The 17,848-nt window shown below is 37.5% G+C and overlaps 1 pseudogene; it reads right to left on the reverse strand.

Moving 5' to 3' along the window:
* Window positions 1–933: 933 nt before the first annotated feature.
* LOC143681586 (serine/threonine-protein kinase RIO3-like) overlaps window positions 934–17,848 on the reverse strand; it is a 44,903-nt pseudogene continuing 27,988 nt past the window's right edge.

Consider the following 17,848-nt stretch of genomic DNA (forward strand, 5'->3'; position numbering starts at 1 on the left):
GTATGAAAAAAGCATAATTCATTTCATTTTCATGAATGCAATTAAGTATTAATTATTTTATTTTTATTGATTACTTATTAATGTGTTATAAATTAATACAACATTGCTTAGTTCTATTTCTGTCAGCCATTCTAAAATCAAAGTTTCATTTATAATACCCACTAAGAGAGAAAACAATTTTGCCTGAAAGAGAATTGAGAAAAGCTAATTTTAGGCCACCAAAATACTCAAGGAATGATGCCTCACAAAACAGGGAGGTAAAAAAAGTAAATGTATTGTAATAAAACCCTCTCTTGTAAACACCTCTGTCATGTCTTCCCATATTTGAAAATGGTATACAAATTTTTAAAATTCTCAACAAAACATCTTATACCATAAATCATGCAAAGTCAGGTCCTAAAAAGCTAAATAAACTTTAGCTATTAAAGAATTATGCTGTTCTATTTATAAGATGAGAGTAGTGACATTCTATTATCTAAATGCTGAGTTAAAATTCCACACATCTGGCACATAGGTTACAAGTGAAAAAGCATAAGCACCATTGTATACTCCTTATGTTTCCTTTTTTTTTGGTAATTTCAAGTCACCCATAACTCCATTTGCCATTGACAGCCAACAATCTCCATTGTGTTAACATTATATATGTATGAAAAAAAAATCCCAGTTTTATTTATACCATACAATCCATCCTAAGTGTGCAATCAATGGCTCCTGGTATATTCACATCCTTACTCACTCACTACCACAATCTATATGAAAACTTTAACATTTCTTCCAAAAAAAAAAGTCCCATATCTCTTACATCCTCTATTATTGACATTTACTTTTGGTTTAGTGCCTTTGTTATAATTAATGAAAGAATATTACAATGGTACTGTTAACTACAGATCTTAGTTTGCATTAATTGTATTTTTCCCATATACCACCCTATTATTAGTACCTTGTCATAGCGACATACATTTGTTGTTGGTCATGTAAGAATTTTCTTATATTTGTACAAGTGTTAACATTTAAAGGCAGAGGGGACTGGTGCCATTTGTCATATAGTTTTGGTGGACTCCATTGTCTTTCAAAAATGAAGCAACCTGTCTTCCATTCTTTTGAACATGACCTTCACTTATTTTCTCCAAAGTTTCTATTTCAGCTCAGAAATCAGCTTCATTATTTGCTGAGATGTTTAAGCCTGAAGAATTCTCTTTCACCAAGGATTTCCTTTACTCTTCCCCTCTGGAGAAGCTGTGAGACATTCTTAGAGTACTGGAACAAGAACTGCAGGGCGTGGGGATGGGTTGGTTCTACGGACTGACTGGCATCAGTCAACCAAACCTTTCAAGCATGCCACAGCGTGTTATACTCAGAGGTCGTCACATTCACTATATAATTGCAGCATCATATGAAGAGTTTGATAGTAAGGTTTCTTTTGTTTCTTCACTACTGAGTTCTACTTTTAATTTAGGAGCTGGAGCTTGATTATGGCCAATAAAAGACATAATTCAAATGTATTTCTTGAGCATTACAACTGTTGGGCAAGGAATTTCAGCTCTCTGCACGCTTGTGAAAATATGCATTTCTTTTTCTGCCCACATGCAGATGATCTTACATGGATTTCAGTTGCTGAAGCAATCTTTAAATCTGAAATCATCTTTGATATATTTGGCACAATTCTTAAACCCATTAAGAGTTGTTTTAAATACCTTGATGGCATATTCTGAAGAAACTTTTACTATCTTCTTTTGCATCCTTCATGCTCCTTCTATATGCATGAAAGACAGATTCTTTTCTTGTACTAATACAGTCAGTGATTGTCTCCAACATTCCAGAGTGGATCATTTTATTCATAAATGAACATGTCTTAGGATCAACTACGTTTTCTGTAGTAGAATGCTCCTTTTTATCAGGGAGGCAGACACTTTGACCTTCTTTTGAAAAGACATGTTGCATCGAAGCATTGAAAACATAGTTTGAAAGATGGCCAAATAGAGTAGCTCACGATTAACCCTGCTCCACTGAAAAGTTAGAGAAGAAACAGGAAGGCAACTGAGACAGGGATTTGGGAGTGCAGCTGACCTGGGAAAACTTTCTGCACCACGTAGTGCAGCCCTAGTTGCAAAGGCTGAGGAACTGAGAGGCAGAAAGTTGGAGGCTGGTGCTGAGCTGCAGAGCCCACGGGAATGCACAGACAGGAGCTGGGGAATGGGAAGTAAGCCAAGCCATGTTCCTTGGGCATGCTACCCTAGCCAATGTGGTCCCGTGACCAGCAACTCACCCCACACCCCACACACCTGAACCCTGTCACCCGGTCCCATTCCCCGTGCTCCAGGCACCCCCACCCCACTAGCTGCTAGTGCACATACCTGCCCTATAATCCCAGTCCAACTGCAGTCCCACCACCCTCCCGTGCACTACCTCCCAAGCACTACCTTCCCCTCTTTGCTCCCTGAAGGCTGTTGCCAGTGCATAAAGGCTGCAGGCACTAACCAGGCTACCCCTGCCGCCCTGCCCATAGTGTCACACAACCTCACCCTACGCCCCCTGAGTGCTGCACATCAGTTTATGGCACTTCTAGATACAAAAACATGCACACAGGCCCTCAGCCACATTTCCCAGCTCTGAGAAAGTGTTGACCTGCACAGCCAGGTCAAATCTGCTCCCAATCCATGTAGGCATAAGACCGACCTGCTGCCACAGCTTTATGAATGTACACAAAGGGCCCCATGCCTTAGAATAGCGCACACCAGGGTTACACCCCCGAGACCAGTGCACCCACACAGCTACATCCTCCCAGGCTGCTGGGTGCCCATGTTCACAAGCATCAGTGTAACATCCCCAACCCGTGCCTATACTTGCCTGGAAATAAATCACCGCATTGAGTGCCCCACTCTGCACCCTGCTCCCTGCTGTACATCCATCCCACAAACACAAGGCCTTAGATTACTAAAAAAAATAAACTCCCAAAGTAAACCAATCAAGATATTTACATGCCACAAAGACAGGAGATCACTAAGCATATCACAATGCAGACAGATATAGCCCTGTCTAATGACCAAATTAAAACACCAGAGGAGACGAAGACATTGGAACAACTAATCAAAGATGTTCACACAATTCTACTTAATAAAATAAGTGGGATAGCAAATGACATAAAGGAGATCAAGAAGACAGTAGAAGAGCATAAAGAGGAATTTGAAAGAATCAATAGGAAAATAGTAGATATCATGGAGATTAAAGACTCTGTTGATCAAATAAAAACATACTAGAGGCACACAATGCCAGATTTGGAGAGACAGAAGAAAGAATAAGTGATATAGAGGACAGGATAACTGACTTCGAAGACTCAATATAGCAAGTGGCAAAAAAGATGGAAAAAAATTGAACTGTATCTCAGGGAAATGATAGACAAAGCAAAGCACTCAAATATCGGAATCATTGGTGTCACAGAAGGAGAAAAGAGGAGTAAAGGGCTAGGAAGAGTAGTTGAGGATATAATCAGGGAAAATTTCCCAATCTTCATAAAGGACATAAATATACAAGTCAAAGAACCCAACAAACTCCAAACAGAATAAATCCAAATAGACTTTTCCCAAGAAACATAATAATCAGTCTGTCAAATGCTGAAGAGAGGTAGGAAATCCTGAAAGTGGCAAGAGAAAAACAATCTATTGCATACAAGGGAAACCAAATAAGACTGAGTTCAGACTACTCAACAAACACCCTGGAGGCAAGAAGGCAGTGGTATGATATATTCAAGATCCTGAAAGAGAAAGACTTCCAAACAAGAATTCTTTAACCAGCCAAATTGTCCTTCAAAACTGAGGGAGAGATTAAAGTTTTCACAGACAAAGAAGTCTTGAAAGAATCTGTCAGCAAGAGACTGGCCCTATAAGAAATACTAAAAGGAGTTCTGCCAACTAAAAAAAAAGACAGGAGAGGGAGTTCTGAAGGAGGGCACAGAATTAAGAGTGTCACTGATGGTAATTCAAAGAATACAAAGTAAGAAGAAAAAGAATATATAGATCTGACAAATAAAATTAAAAAGATAAGATGATGGATTCAGGGGATGCCTTTTCAGTAAAAACTTTGAATGCTTACAGACTAAACTTACCAATTAAAAGATACAGATTGGCAGAATGGATTAAGAAACATAATCCAGGCTATATGCTGCTTTCAAAACACTCATTTTAGGCACAAGGATACAAATAGATTGAAAATGAAAGGATGGAAAAAGATTTTCCATGCAAGTTGTCACCAAAAGAAAGCAGGAGTAGTTATGCTAATATCTGACAAAATAGACTTTAAATGTAAAGATATCATGAGAGACAAGAAGGACAATATATGCTAATTAAAGGGTAAATTCACAAAGAACATATAGCAATCATAAATGTTCATGCTCCCAATCAAGGAGCTCCAAAGTACATGAGATAGACATTGGCAAAACTGAAGGGAGTGATAGATGTTTAAACAATAATAGTAAGAGGCTTCAATACACCATTCTCTCTATAGATAGAACAACCAGACAGAAGATCAACAAGGAAATAGAGAAGTTAAACAATTTGATAAATGAATTAGACCTAACAGACATATATAGGTCATTGCACCCCAAAGCACAAGGATAAACATTCTCTTCTAGTGCTCATGGTACAGTCTCCAGGATAGATGATATGTTCCTATCCTGGGCACAAAACAGGTCTTTATGACTTTTAAAACATTGAAATTATTCAAAGCACTTTCTCTGACCACAACGGGATGAAAATAGATCATAATAACCACCAAAGGACAAGAACATTCACAAATATAAGGAGACTAAATAACACACTCTTAAACAACAGGTGGGTCAAAGAAGGAATTACTAGAGAAATCAGTAGCTATCTGGAGATGAATGAAAATGGCAATACAACTCAAATAACTTATGGGATGTGACAAAGACTGTGCTAAGAGAGAAATTTAATGCCCTAAATGCCTATATTAAAAAACAAAAAAAGAGCAAAATTTGAGGACTGAACAGCAGACTTGGAGAAACTTGAAAAAAAACAGCAAACTAACCCCAAAGCAAATAGAAGAAGAGAAATAACAAAGATTAAAGCAGAGATAAATGAATGGGAGAACAAAAGAAGAATGGAAAGAATCAACAAAACCAAAAGCTGATTCTTTGAGAAAATCAATAAAATTGATGGGGCACCAGCAAGAATGACAAAGAAAAAAAGAGAGAAGATGCAAATAAACAAAATCAGAAATGAGAAGGGCTGCGTTACCACAGACCCTAGAGAAATAAAATAAATTATAAGAGGATACTATGAACAACTATATGCCAACAAACTAGACAACTTAGATGAAATGGACAAATACCTGGAGACTCACAAACAAGCTACATTGACTCAGGAAGAAACAAGATCTCAACAAATGAACCACAAGTAAAGAGATTCAATCAGTCATCAAAAATCTTCTTACAAAGAAAAGCCCAGGGCCAGATGGCTTCACAAGGGGAATTTTATCAAACATTCCGGAAAGAATTAATGTCAGTCCTGCTCAAACTTTTCCAAAAAATTAAGGAAAAAGGAACTCTACCAAACTCATTTTATGAAGCTAATGTCATTTTAATGCCAAAATCAGGTAAAGATAACAAAAGAAGGGAAAACTATAGGCCAATCTCCATAATAAGCATAGATACAAAAATTCTCAATAAAATATTAGCAAAGTGAATCCAACAACACATTAAAAATATTATACACCATGATCAAGTGGATTTTATACCAGGATTGCAAGGATGGTTCAACATAAGACAATCAATGTAATACAGCACATTACCAAATCAAAAGGGAAAAATCACATGATCATCTTGATTGATGCTGAAAAAGCATTTGTCAAAATTCAGCATCCTTTTCTGATAAAAACTCTCCAAAGATAGGAATCAAAGGTAGCTACCTCAATATGATAAAGGGAATATATGAAAAACTGATAGCCAGCATCATACTCAATGGAGAGACTCTGAAAGCTTTCTCCCTAAGATCAGGTACAAGACAAAGATGCCCACTGTCAGCAGTATTATTCAATATTGTGCTAGAAGTTCTAGCTAGAGCAATAAGGCAAGACAAAAAAATAAAAGGCATCCAAATTGGAAAGGAAGAAGTAAAACTCTCAGTATTTGCAGATGATGTGATACTATACTTGGAAGGTCTTGAGAAATCTACAACAAAGTTACTTGAGCTAATAAACAAAGGTGGCAGAATGTAAAATTAACGTGCAAAAATCAGTAACATTTCTATACACAAGCAATGACCTCACTGAGGAGTCAGTTAAGGAAAAAAATCCATTCAAAATAACAACTAAAAGAATCAATAATTAGGAATGAACTTAACTAGGGATGTGAAGGACTTGTACACAGACAACTACATAACATTGCTAAAAGAAATCAAAGGAGATCTAAATAGGTGGAAAGACATTCCCTGCTCATGGATAGGAAGGCTAAATATAGTTAAGATACCAATTCTCCCCAAATTGATCTACAGACTCAACACAGTACCAATCAAAATTCCAACAACCTACTTTGAAGATTTGGAAAAGCTAATTACCAAATTCATCTGGAAGGGAAAGAGATCCCAAATAGCTTAAAGCACCCTAAAAAAGAAGAATGAAATGGGAGGATTAACACTTCCTGACTTTAAAACTTATAATAAAGCCACAGTTGTCAAAACAGCATGGTACTGGAACAAAGATAGAAACATTGACCAATGGAATCAAATCAAGAGTGCAGAAATAGACCATCAAATCTATGGTCAACTGATATTTAACAAGGCCCCCAAATCTTCTGAACACTACAAAATAGTCTTTTCAACAATTCGGCATGGAAGAACTGGATATCAATAGCCAAAAGAATGAAAGATGACTCCTCTCTTATGCTCTATACAAAAATTAACTCGAAGTGGATCAAACACCTAAATATATGAACTAGCACCATAAGCTTCTAGAAGAAAATGTAGGGAAACGTCTTCAAGACCTAGTAATAAGAGGTAGCTTCCTAAACTTTACACCACTAGCAATAGAAGAAAAAAACAGATAAATGGGAACTCCTCAAAATCAAACGCTTCTGCACCTCAAAAGACTTCGTCAAAAATGTGGAGAGGCAGGCAACTCAATGAGAGAAAATATTTGGAAATCACATATCAGACCAAGGTTTGATTTCCTTCATATACAAAGAAATCATAAAACTAAACCACAAAAGAACAAAGAACCCAATTATAAAATGGGCTAAAGATTTGAATAGGCATTTTTCTGAAGAACAAATATAGATGGCTGAAAAGCACATGAAGAGATGCTCATTTTTATTGGCTAAAAGGGAAATGCAGATCAAGACTACCTCATTTGAGATACCACCTCACACCTATAAGAATGGCTGTTATTAAACAAACAGGAAAGTATAAATTTTGGAGAGGATGTGGATAAACTGGGACACTTATGCACTGCTGCTGGAAATGTATAATGGTGCAGCCACTATGGAAGACAGTTGGCAGTTCCTTAGGAAGCTAAATATCAAGTAGCCCTATGATCCAGCAATAGCACTACTTGGTATATACCCAGAAGAGCTGAAGGCAATGATGCAAACAGACATTTTCACACTGATGTTTATAGCAACATCATTCACAGTCACCAAAAACATGGAAACAAACCAAAAGCCCATCAACAGATGAGTGGATCAACAATATGTGATATATACATATATGATGGAATATTATGCAGGAGTAAGATGAAATGATGTCCTGAAGTACATGACAAGATGGATGAGCCTTGAGGACATAATGTTGAGTGAAATTAGCCAGACACAAACGATAGATACTGTATGATTCCACTTTTATGACTAGCATAAAGGTATAATCAAAGGCTTAGAATATAGAATATAAGGGACTTAGAGAGACATAGAAACTAGAGATGAGTGAATCATTAGCTAATGAGGTTGAACTCCAATGTAAGGGAATAGACAGGAGTGAATCTGGTTCTCTAGTGGGTCTAGAAGTAATATTACCATATTTAAGATGAACAGCATTGAAAGGGGTTGTATAGACCTATGTGTCCCACTAATTAATGCTAGAAATATGAATTAGTTCTTGCAAGAATTACTTCGAAGATATGATTCTTGTAAAAAGAGTGCTTAAGTCCAGGGTACAGGGGGAAAACTGCTATTGCATGGTATGAGCTATGTTCAAAAGGAAACCATCAGCACTTCCACAGCAACAGCAGAGGTAAATAATAGGGTGAGGGACAAGAATTAAGAGGAGGTTTAGATTTCCTATTTGGAGAGGGTGTGTTTATTGGTTTCTTTCTCTTGGGAAAAATGAAATTATTTAAAATTGAGAATGTTGATGGACTGTGCACCTTGGGCCTTCTACATGATGCCCAATGGATGCAGGTGGCTGCAGGATGCACTGATGGAGGAATAAATTGGCAAACAATGGTGTATACTTATGAACTAAAGATGTGCTGCTACAAAATGTAACAAAGTTGTGAGGCATGCAACGATTTGAATGAACATATGAGACATTTGGTGAGACAAAATAAGCCAGAAACAAAAGGACGAGAACGGTATGGTCACCTTTAGAAAATGCTTATAAGAAAACAGGGGCCTAGAGTGTAAGCTTTTAGAGCAGACACATTAATTCCGGAGTGGTGATTACTATTTCTGGATTTTGAGAGTCTGTTTTATATGAAAAATCTGATATTTAGATATAAGAACGAGGCCAAAAAGGTTGGGGTTAAAGTAACTCAGAACTAGGGGTAAGGAAGACAACATACTCGTTGAAACTAATGGGAGAAAGTTTTATTTGGACTGGAACTGAAATTTTCTGTAGTGTATAATCTAATTCAATCTATCTGTATAGCTCATTTAAATAATTAAAACAGGGAGCACAGAATAAGAAAGAGGTCCTTTAATCCTGTATAGATTATTGTAATGCCTGGAAATATCCTGAGTATATTAATCAGATAATCAAAAAGTATTGGCAAAGTCTCCTGAGGGATGGGAGAAAGAATATGCAACTATTACACCTTATCATCAGGGAATACCCTGATACTGTGTCAAACTTAAGGGATACCTGGCACCAGGAGATCAACAATTCCATCCTGACCAGGAGGGGAAAAAGAAGTGTAACTAACAAAATATCAGTGGCAGAGAGAGTTCCAATAGAGTTGAGAGACTACTCTGGAGGTTGCTCTTACGCAAGCTTCAGTTAGACCTTGCTACCAATTATAACCTCCCCACCCCCAACCAGGACCATTCTAGCCAATTGTAAAGAACACCTAGGGCAATATATTAGATTCCACAAGGGTTCAATGCACTAGAGTAACTTTACAGAAACCTACAACCTCCATATGGGTCCCTGGTTCAGATAAGTCCTGAAACTTAGCCCAGCCTCTCCAGAACATCGGATAGTTCCATCTCCCTACCCTGTATTAGTGACAGACCCTTTCAATATGAAAAATTTAGAATTGCCTAAAGAGAGGGATGGAAAGATTAAAGATGATGGTGGAGTTATACAGAGAAGATAGGATTTAACAAATGAATATGAATCCTGAATCATTAAATTGATATCTCTTTTAGTCTCCAGCATTTTAGAACAGCTAGAAGTAAAAACCTAAAATTGTGGAATTATAATCCATGTCAAAGTCTGAAATATTTTCTACAACTAATTGTGGTGGTATGCTTTGAAATTTATAGCTTTTTTGTATATATGTTATTTTTCACGAAAAAAAAGAAGGAAAAAAAACAGATTGTGATGATAAAAAAATATCTACGCCTCCTATATGGAGCAGCTATAAGGAAAAATCTGAGGTGATCGCATGGTAGCCCATGACAAACTCTGGGATCTGTCCTGGAACTGGGTGCTGAAGACTGCTTTGAAAACTGTTGCTTTTTTATTTCTTTGCTTTGTGTATAGTTACAGTATACAAAAAAAGTTAAAAAAAAAAACAAAACATGGCTACATAGTTTGATAGTTTTAAATCCATTCCAATTCCATCTCCTACCTGAAACCCAGATGCAGTTTTCCATTTCTGCCATATTCTTTCTCCCACAGACTACTTCTGTAAGTTTGGTGGTAGTGTTTTTTCCTTTTCCAATGAAATCCTTTTAGGGCACAGGAACTGATTTTGCTGATTTGTAGGGATCATTAGGAATATGCTACCAGTCTACCTCTTCTTCAGAGATACCACTGTCTTCATAAAGATGCACTTTCTAACTATTTTCAAAGGAAATGGAAGCTTTGCTATCTCCACCCATTTTTTTTCTTTATGCCTAAACTGTACGTCATATTCTCTGTCAAATTCCATCCGTAGCCTCTGAGTCAGCAGGAGGTGTCAATGCATTCTCAAGTAATAAATGGTCTTTCAGCAATAGCAACTTCAGGTAAAACAGCAGCTGCTTCTTCTAATCACAATTCTTTAACCAATGTTCACTCACTACATCAGCGGAGAAACAAGATACTGTAGCCAGTGAACACTTGCTGGGTCCAAAGGCCGCTGTGGCCAGAGCTCAAATGATGACACTTCGATCAGATCCACGAGGGGAGGAAACCAGCAAAAACAACAAGGTGCAGATGTGGCAGTAACGGGAAGTGGAGTCAGCTGAGGAGAGATGGGGCCGTGGCGGGGTGGGGGGTGGGGGGGCAGAGTTGACTGCTGTCTGCTGGTGTCAGAGCTGAGATGACTGATGGCATCCGTGTCCAGCTGCCCTCCAGCTTGATTTCTTGACCCAGCTGTTATTTAAGGAAATGAAGTTTTTATTACAACTATGTCAGCTACCTTGATGTGAACTCATTTTTTCCCCTACTTTTATTGAATAATGGTCTAAGAATACATTCTTCATAATTCTGCTTTTTAAATTTATTTGGGTTTTCTTTGATTTCTGTTGTACAAGCAATTTTGATATGTAAACAATGCACACTTAAAAAAAATGGATAATCCTTGTTTATGCTCTGTAAGTTTTGGAAAATAGCAATAATTTCCAAGTCATTCATTACTCATTTTCTCTGTAATTGTTTGCTTTAGGATTTGGCACAAATAGTATTGAACTAAAATGAGCATGGTCTGTGGAGGAGAAATATTTGTGTTCAAATTTCTTAGGCTTTGTGTGCCTCAATCTCATTATCTGTGCCTCTGTTCCATTATCTGAATGATGGGTAGAATAACATTTGCCTCATAGGGTTTATATGAGGATTCAATATTTAAGACTCACACTTAAAACATACCCATAAAATCAATACAATACTAATGTTACCTATTATTATATTTGCTTGAAAAGCCAATTAAAATTTATATTCATTTGTTTTTTATTCTGTATTCAAACTTCTTATTTTTACACTCTCTGTTTTAGTGTTATATTAATCAAACTATTATATTTTATTCTTTATTTAAATACAGTCTACCACTTTTAGGCATTGTCATTTACATAAATAATTGCTATGCTAGTTCTTTCACTTGACATTCTTGTTTGCTTTATTTTAAAGTTATTCTGCGTTTATTGGGGGGTTATATTATTCATTATTGCATTTGTTATTAAACAGTTTCCTCTTCTTGGTTTTGCAAAATTAGAACTTTTATTAGTCTATCTTTGAAAACATGTTTTAATAATCAAACAAAATCATCCACCAAAGTTCCTTTCAAGCTAACCACTAATTTTTTTTTTCTCAGCAACCAACTCAGTAACTTCAATCCATTTTAAGAAAGAGAAAGTACTTCACAATTTTTGGTCTTCCCTCCTTGTTTCCTCTACTTCCTTTATCCCTACTTACTAGTCTAATCCAAGGGCCCATTTTAGTGGAGTGCAGGAAGGAGTTGAGTTGAATCACGCTTTGGTCTAATAATTAACCAAAATCATCAACATCTCCCAGCTCACTATTTTTCTCTTTGCTTACTTACATTTCTGTGGCAGTAAAAAAAAAAGGTACTTTTATTTTAAGACAGCTGTTTTTTTGCATTATAGGGCTAGATGGAGGCTACTCTTTTGTTTAGGAAAACTCATGTAAAAACAAGGCCTGGTCTGGGGGGAAGGTGGGAATTTAGTCTAAGTGAATTGCTCTATTAAATAACAGGAAGTACAATCTTGTCTGTGAGCTGGATGGCATCACCTACAAAGATAGTAAGATTTTGCATTGGGAAAGGTAGAAGGATTGAGGGCTCTAGGTATAGGAGAAGGAAGCCAAGAAGGAGGTGACCTGAAAGAAAGGAAAGCATCATAGGGCAAGAGGAACCAAAAAACTTGGGGGCAGGTTTGGGAATCTTTAATTTATAAAAGGGTTGGGATGCCCTTAAGAGCAGTGATTTCTGCTATACAATTTAAAGCTACCTTTTCTTTGTTAAAATTCCTTAGAAATTTCACTCATGGCCATTGCCAATTGTAACCAATAGAAACTGGAACAGGATGAAGGGGCGGTTGGGCGGGGGGAGGCATGGTGGAGGCTGCCTTGGTGTGATACAGACCCGCAGCTGCTGAGTAGTACAGAGAGGCTGGGTATGTGGGTATGTCAGGAAAGATGCCCCATGCAGGGTCTGGTGCAAGAAGAGAGGAGTGTTGCACTATGGGTGGACATGGGCATGATGGTCCTCACAGATACCACGGGAAAGGGGGCTGCATTTCCTACAACGCCTTCGAAATGGAAGCTAGATATTAAAGTGTGACCATGCAGAACTGAAAAAGCTGGAACACTGTATTTACATTTAAATAGGTAATATGTTTCATAGATCATATTGAATTGTTTTTCTCAATAGACTTCCAACTTGAGAATTTTCCATTAAAAAGCAGCTCTAAAAATTGTAGAAAAGTCTCAACTACAATAATTTTTCTTAACATTTTGGCATCAGATGTCTCATTGGGGGAATAACAGATGCCCGCATCAGAAAAATGCAAACAAAATTTCACCTAAAATTTAACTGTTGTTAAAATTCCAGAAACTTGTACCATTCATTTTTCCTTTCTAAAACTTGATAATTTCCACATGATAATATTTCTACTTATTGCTATTTTCAAGTCACAATGGGTATTTTTAATTTCTGGTCCTGTTTTAGTTTTAATTTTATGTCTTATCAATTATACTCCTAAAGATTGATTCTGTTTTATCTACTCTATTTTCAGGGGCTGCTATTATTTCTATTAATCTGTCTGCTTGTATGTCATCTTATCTCACATTCTCTTGATACACTTCGAGTATGTTCCTCAAATCTCAAATCTCTCTTTTGTGAGCTGTGTTAGATGCTCCATGAGGGCAAGGAGTAGAATTATTCTCCTCGGTCCTCCATTCCCAGCATCTTGAACAGCACCTGGACATGGCTGGTAAACCATAAAAATGTATTGAATGGACTTGAATTCTACTAGTCTGATTTATTATAGCCTACATGATTACTATTTCCAGTAATTATTCAAATTCCTTAATAGTAGGATACAACCTGTGCATATCTCTTAAAGAGTGGCTAATAAGTCTTTCATAAAATATTTGTGGATTTCTTAGGAATAAACCAATCATTAATTTGTCATCCAAAGAAGATCCCTTTTTAGAGGACTATCAAGTTATGTCAGGACATCAAGCATAGAAAGGCATTATACTGAGAAACCAGAACATGTGGTCATCTTGCATTTGAGGGAAACTATTTAATGGATAAGACTGACCTCACTGCAATTTTTCTTTCTTGCTTTTTCAAATATATTCATTTCTTTATCAAGGTCACAAAATGGTGGATCACCAGCTACATTAGCTCCTTATTTATTCAGCCTGCAGTGTGTTTTAAAAATTTAAAGTAGCTGCCAACTGTTAACTGAAAAGTCTAGATTTCTAGAAAACCTGACATTGGGTCCATATTTACCATGGGAGCAATACCAGTTTCAGTCATTTTTGATATGTGTGACAAACTCTTGGTATTTGAGTTTTTGGCCTTTGCTCTGGGTGACTTGAATCTTCTTACTAGGTAACATAATTAACTTGTTTTCCCCTTTGGTGACCGTATTTCCTTGCAATTGGCTAATCCTTAGAGAGCTTGTTAGAAGAAGGGCTGATCTGAAGACTCCTTTCAGACACACTTAGTTGCTGGGTCCTACACAGCGGTTTGGTGCTTGGACAGGCTCACCCGGTCTGTCTAAGTACCAAATTCATTTTGATCGAATTCAGTTCTGAGCAAGTTCTGGTCTTCAGTCAGAAGTTGGAAGTTGGGCCACTGGGGCTATTTCTTCTTGATTCGGTTTCAGCCTTATGACAGAGGAGAATTTAACCTGCCCAGAGGATCATTTCTACCATCTCAGCCTTCGTGGCCAAAGAAACCTTGAAATGTGGGATTGGTGCCTCTTCTCTTTCCTGTGTTCAAGGCTGCTAATGGTCCTTCTTTCATTACTTTTAACTGTGAGGATTGTACTTAGGTGACCCACCTCAGGCTGAAGGTCATTCTGTTTCTTAACCCTGGCCTTATTGGAAGAACACCAAAGGAAATGCATCACTGTTAGTAAGAATGGGACTCTTTTCCCAGTGACATCTGTCACTTAGTCATATTGCCAGAGTCCCTATAATAAGGATCTAGCATCCTCCTCTGCTAGATGCTAAAGGGATGCCAATACAAATATCACATATAAGTTTACCTTTAGGACATTTCCAATCCAGTTGTATGTCTGCACAAAAGTGATTCTTTGTGCAGACAAAGTTTTGCAATAACTCATCCAAGTAAATGTGCATTTCCATATTAATCTCTTATACTCCCCAGGGCTAAAATTATGTAAAAACACCCCCTACCCCCCTCAGTATTGTCCCACACTCCTTAATAAGTTGTAGACACAACTGCATGGTGCTCAGGAAGGCTCAAGTTGGGATACCTGGGCACTTATTGCAGGTGAATCATTATCTCTCTGTACTTTAGTTACATTTTCTGCGTATGGTCCTCTTAGAATCTCCAGGCACATAGGACTGTCCTCATTATTAAATGAGATAATATTTATGTTAGTACCTGCCATAAAGTAAGTGCTATATAAATAATAGCTATTACTAATAGCCACAGAATTGAAAGAAGAGCAGGAATGGAGATAAGAGGCGAGGTGCCCAGAATCCATTCCTCATGGAAGGAAGGAATACTATTTTTTAAGTTGGTCTTCAAACAAAGCCTCCAAATGTGCCCTTTGTTAAATGTAAAGAAAATGAACCTCTTGCTCCCTCTGATGTAGGGGATTGGGTTGGTATTTACACGGAGAAAACCAGGAGGTGGCTGCTGACGCCGTTTCACCAGTGTTCCCCTTCTCAATTGGCCTTTGCCTTTTTGTAATAGAGACCAAACTTTCGAGAAACTGAGTAACTGATTCCAAGCAAGTAGAAGTTTTCTATAAATGTTGCATAATTAAAGTCAGCATCATATGTAAATGCTATTTCACAGAAAAATTGAAATCCTCCTTATTGAATTTGTGGTAGCTCTGAGTTACTTACTTCTCAACCCAATAATGTGCCTCTTGGATTTGTTCTTCCGGGTACCTATGTTTCACCCCAAGAAGCTCCTTAGTTTAAAGGGCTACTGAACAGCAGAATTATCTGGAAACAAGTTTTAAACCACCTGAGTTCAGTTTCTTACCCCTAAGGAGCTGGTTTCTCATCTTGAATGTCCACTAACATATTTCTAGTAGGCACTTATGTAATCAAGAAGTTAGGATTCAAGGGATTGTTATGATTACTGAATCATTATCTAGATATTACTTTTCACTTTCTGGTATATTAGAGAAAACAGAAGGAAATGTCTGAAATTTCTGAACTGTAGTCCAGATGCCTTCATCTCTGATAATGATCACATAACCTTTATCTTGTGCATTTGTGACTGCAAAAATCTTGTGACTGACTTTCAATTTCTACCCATTTTTTTTTTACTTTAGAGTCTTATGATCACTAAAGATAGCCCCTAATGTTTACCATTAAGGGTAATGTTAAGGGTCTTGTGTCAGCCCAGAACTAACCCGCCCTCCAAAGTTTTCTTGATAACCAAAATGGGTCCGCCTGACATGTGCAGAGGCTGAGACTTTAACCTATAAGTTATCTACACCTAATTATAATACTAAAAATCACACCCATCATCATATTAAGGCCTCCATCTTCTTACCTATGTTCTGTGACTGAGCACGTAATCAATCTGAGCATGCTCAGTAATTAGATTACCTAATTATGTCATCTTGGGCCCCTGTGCTCATTGTCCTAAAACCTGCCCATCTTTTGATACTGCAAAATTTTCAGAATTACTGTAGTTTTGAGGAGACAGATCTTTAGGCCCGTAGGTCATCTGATGTCCTGCTTCACACCAAGTAATAAACTCTTTCTCTCTGAAACCCCAGTGTCTCTGGAATTGGTCATTATATATCAGGTGAGAAAATCACTGCCTTTGTCCAGTATCATTTGCAGAGCAACACCCTGTCCCTTAAGACTCTTAAAAACACCCTACCATGCTGAAGCTATGCCCTCTGTAACCATGCTCTTAGGACCAGCCTTCAGTGTTCACATTCATATTAATTCAGCAAGCATTTCCTGAGCACCTACTTATACACACAGTACCAAAAACAAACAATACAGATATGAAATGCAGATCCTTTCTAATCCAGCCTAGCATGCTTCTTAAGTTAGTTTAGAAAGTGGGGACATCCAATTTAGGGCTCTCATTGTAGCCAAGTAATCCTGGCATATCCCCTTCAGATACAGACGTAGCAAGTATCTAATGATGCTAGGTCACAGCAGTTTAAATACCAAATGAGTCGCAGGGATATTAAAGGCTAGAGAAATTTAAAAGAAAGAGCACAGAATTTTCTGAAATTCCTTATTCATTAAATTAAAGGATTATTTCAGCTTGAAGTAAACTATTTTTACCTTATTTTCAGTGAGTATCCCAGGAACATGGTGTTCCACATTATTAGATTTATTTATCTATATGCATAAAATACTGAAGGTGTAAAGATCTGATAACAGACTTTATTTGTATGGGAAGAGATATCAGAGAGAGTTTGAAACAATCCAATATCCTTCCTGTGGACAGTATATGTACTTTTTAAAGGCAAGAGCTGTCATTTTTAGTTTGTAAGGCAACACGATTAGTTACAATCATTTCCATAAGTTGAATTGACCCTCGTGCAGCTAGCTGGTGAAAAGTAAAATCCCTGCTTCAGGTCAAATTTAGGTCCATGAGCCTTAGGCTTGTTTTCATTTAACAGCAAAGAGTTTTCTTTTGTTTCCCAAATATATTCAGTCACACATTCAGCTGGTAATCCCAATCATCCATGTGTTCCCCAGTCATCTGAAGTGCTTGTTAATAATGCAGATTTCTCAGCCCTAGTTCCCATGCCTAGGAACCATCTTTTTTAATGCCTGGATATATCCAATGCAGGTGGTCCACGGAACACTGATTTTCAGAGAGGAAATCCCATGAGAACAGGTCAAAAGAAAAGAATAAGTTAGTGTGGGGAAGGGGCAGCCACGACCCATTTGGTGAATGCCTTGAAGTATTAGAAAGGCCTGTACAGAAGCGTTTTCTAAGATGAGCAAATCAGGACCCAGGGAAGTGTCTACCCTCTCCATTCCTACAGAGTGGACTCTACCGAGTGAAGAGGAACAGCTGAAGTGCCCAAGAGGTGGGTCATGAGCAGTTTGAATCTCACTCTGCTTTTGTTCTTCCAACAGTCCACTCTACACAAATTCTTCTTCTTTTTTGGAATTCTCTTGCCAGCTGCCCATTACATTCATGCTCCCTTTTCAACAGGACAGACCTGAAAGGACCCCTGAAAAAAGTACAAAATGATTACAGTGAGTCACAAATATTAAAATATGTACTATATTTCTTTAGAATCGTGAAAGACCCAGCACTCTTTTGG

Source organism: Tamandua tetradactyla, chromosome 1, assembly GCF_023851605.1.
Source record: "Tamandua tetradactyla isolate mTamTet1 chromosome 1, mTamTet1.pri, whole genome shotgun sequence".
Taxonomy (NCBI): Eukaryota; Metazoa; Chordata; class Mammalia; order Pilosa; family Myrmecophagidae; genus Tamandua; species Tamandua tetradactyla.